Source organism: Oncorhynchus masou, unplaced genomic scaffold (assembly GCF_036934945.1).
Source record: "Oncorhynchus masou masou isolate Uvic2021 unplaced genomic scaffold, UVic_Omas_1.1 unplaced_scaffold_78___fragment_2___debris, whole genome shotgun sequence".
In the NCBI taxonomy this organism is placed as follows: Eukaryota; Metazoa; Chordata; class Actinopteri; order Salmoniformes; family Salmonidae; genus Oncorhynchus; species Oncorhynchus masou.
The window spans coordinates 48931-52798 of record NW_027016558.1 but is presented as its reverse complement, the minus strand read 5'-3'; positions in this window follow the sequence as shown (position 1 = coordinate 52798).

Genomic DNA, 3868 nt, shown 5'->3' with positions numbered 1-3868 from the left:
CCTTGTCATTTCCTGGATGTCATCTCATCTTGGTTTTGCCTGAAGCTCACGTTAAAGGGCACGCACAGAGAAGATCTTTGTATTTCTGGACACGTCAGAGTGTTTTCTTTCGAACAGTAGCAATTATATGCATAGTCGAGCATCTTTTTGTGACAAAATATCTTGTTTAAAACGGGAACGTTTTTCATCCAAAAATGAAATTGCGCCCCTAGAGTTCCAAGAGGTTAACATAGCACGCATCCAGCCAGCTGCACCAGTGTCAGAGGAAACACCGGAACCTAGCAACCTGGTCAGTGTGCACTGTGCCCACCACAGTGCGCGATGAAACAAGGATATCCCTACCGGCCAAACCCTTCCTAACACGGACAACGCTAGGCCAATTGTGCGTATCCCCATGGACCTCCGGTCGCGGACCCAGAGTCTCTGGCACACCTAGCCCTGGAAGAAGTGCCTTAGAGCATTGCGCCACCACGGAGGCCTTACGCTCAGATTTTAATTGCCGCAGTATGTTAAAAAATATTACTGGTACATTGTATTATTACATTACCTGGAAACCTAATGAGAATGTTTGGGGACTGTTCTGTGATGGTTGTTACACATGTTGTGCACACCATTTCAGTGAACGTTAGGAAAAAATTAATTTAAAACATTTTCAGATTTAAAGAAATTGTTTTATTGAAAGCAATTATTTGAATGTTTTTGGGAAGGTATCCTAGTGTTTAGCCTGTTCTCATAGACGAGACATAACAGTAAATTCTGGACACTAACATTAGTATGATAGGTTACGTTTTGGTATGGCTATATAAGTCAGAAGGTTACTTAATGAAAGAACGCAAGGAGGATGGCTATATTATGCGAACGTCTACCAACTCAAACGTTTCGTGTTCGAATATCATCACACACAATTTTAGGTAATTAGCAACTTTGCAACTACTTACTAATTTTTAGCTACTTTGCAACTACTTACTATGTTAGCTAACCCAACCCTAACCCAACCCTAATGTTAACCATTTAACCTAACTTCTAACCCTAACCGTAACCTTAAACCTTACCCCAAGCCTAGCTAACTCTAGCCAGTTAGCCACCTAGCTTTTGTTAGCTACATCAAATTGGAATTCATAACATATTATATGAATTGAAATTCGTAACATATCATAACAATTGTAATTAGTAACATATCTATCATATGAAATGGATGATGGACTTTCAAATATTAGCACATATCATACATATTATATTAAATGGAGAGAGACAGATTTACTTTTAATATGTCTACCTTTTAGTCCAGGTTGTAATGTTAGATTAAACCCAAACTACATAGAACTTCATGGGAATATTCTGGGAATGTTCCCGGTTTGCTGGGGGGACAGGGAGGGAATCAGGGGAGAAATCGATGGAAAATGCTAGAAAGACTAGCTCCCCAATAGGCTACAGTAACTAAACCCCAAGCCCCTCCTCCCAGTGTGTGTGGGTGTGTTTGTGCGTGCGTGAGTAAATTAATGTCGCTGGCAAATAAGAAAAAGGGGGGAAGGAGCGGCCGAACTTAACTTCCCTGCACTAGCATCAGTGACTATTGCCGCTTTCTGCTGAGTCACTCCATGATAAATCAAGTAGCATGTTTACGACCAAGAAATACTTAATCTTAGAAGTTTTCACTGCTACACACTGTGTGACTACTCTGTAAGCCCTCCATATTTAACACATTACAGATGTCCAATAAGTATACTCAAAATCACCAGTTGTTCATTCTTTAGTACAGCATTGAAGTGTTAAATAGAGCACTGCATGAAATCCACATGAACGATGAAACATTAGGATCATTTAGAGATAATACAAGTAACTGGCTTACAAATCTACCAAATCAAGTTTTGGTCACAAATATTATGTTGATTTGTACTGTAACTACTGAAATAAACTAGCAATGTGCTTTAAAGTGTTTGTGGCCAGTAAGTGCATGTAGAACATGGCAAGAAACAAATTGAAATTAGGATTGTCTTAGTCTGAGTTCATGTGATTTCCAGAGGCATAATGTCAAAGTCCTTTCGGGGGTCAGGGAGGTCAGAGGGGTCGGAGAACTATTACCTTAACATCCCATTCACCAGCATACATAAATCCTCACTTCCTGCTTTGTACACAGAACTAGAAAGGGCACCCCTCTCGGGTCCTCTATGCATCCATAATATATGATGCTTACTGCAGTTGATATGCCAGAGGGTATTGCTGAATACATGTAGTCTCCACATCCATTGTAAACAAGGCGTGCACAAGGTCATTTCCATGTAAAATGAACCATTGTCTCGCCCTGACCTTAGTTATCTCTGTTTTCTTTATTATTATGGTTAGGTCAGGGTGTGACTAGTGTGGGTATGTTAGTTTTTATCTTGTCTAGGGTTTTTTGTATATCTAAGTGTTTTGTCTAAGTCTAGGGATATGTATGTCTATGGTGGTCTGAATTGGTTCCCAATCAGAGGCAGCTGTTTATTGTTGTCTCTGATTGGGGACCATATTTAGGTAGCCTTGGTCTCCTCCATACAATGACCGTGACAGAAGAACCCACCATAAAAGGACCAAGCAGCGTGTTCAGGAGGAGCAGTCATTACGGACATGGGAAGAAACACTGGATGGAGCAGGACCCTGGACGCAGCCGGGGGAGTATCGCCTTTCTAAGGAGGAGATAGAGGCAGCGAAAGCGGAACGGCGATACTACGAGGAGAAGTACCGAGGGGGCAGGATATGGCCATGGAAGCAAGTAGAAACAGCGCAGGAAGAACGGCGACGAAATGAGGGGACACGGCTAGCACGGAAGCCCGAGAGGCAGCCCCAATAAAAAAAATTGGGGGGGGGGGGGGAAATGAGGAGATTGGCTGAGTCAGGTTGGAGACCTGAACCAACTCCCCGTGCTTACTGTGGGGGTGCTGTGACTGGTCAGGCACCGTGTTATGCAGACATGCGCACGGTGTCTCCAGTTCGCATTCATAGCCTGGTGCGCTCTATTCCAGCTCCTCGCATTTGCCGTGCTAGAATGGGCATCCAGCCAGGACGCATTAAGCCAGCTCTATGTCCCAGATCTCCAATGCGTCTCCACGGCCCAGTGTATCCTGTGCCTGCTTCCCACACTTGCCCTGAGGTGCATGTCACCAGCCCGGTACCACCAGTGCCTGCACCAAGCACCAGGTATCCAGTGCGACTCGGCAGTCTGGAACCTCCAACGATGGGCCACAGTCCGGAACCTCCAACGACGGGCCACAGTCCGGAACCTCCAATGATAGGCCACAATCCGGAACCTCCAGCGACCGTCCCCAGCTCGGGGTCCCCAGCCCAGGTTCTCCGGCAATGATCCACAGTCCAGAGCCTCCGGCGATGAGCCACAGTTCAGCTCTACAAAGGCGGAGGGACCAGTGTAAAGAAGGGGGGCGGCGTCCAGAACCAGAGCCGCCACCGAAGGTAGATGCTCACCCGGTCACTCCCCTATAAGTTCAGGTTTGCGGTTTGGGGGGGGGGTACTGTCACTACCTGACTTTAGTTATCTCTGTTTTCTTTATTATTTTGGTTAGGTCAGGGTGTGACTAGGTATGTTAGTTTTCGTCCTGTCTAGGTTTTTTTGTATATCTAAGGATTTTGTAAGTCTAGGGATATGTACAGTGCCTTGCGAAAGTATTCGGCCCCCTTGAACTTTGCGAACTTTTGCCACATTTCAGGCTTCAAACATAAAGATATAAAACTGTATTTTTTTGTGAAGAATCAACAACAAGTGGGACACAATCATGAAGTGGAACGACATTTATTGGATATTTCAAACGTTTTTAACAAATCAAAAACTGAAGAATTGGACGTGCAAAATTATTCAGCCCCTTCACTTTCAGTGCAG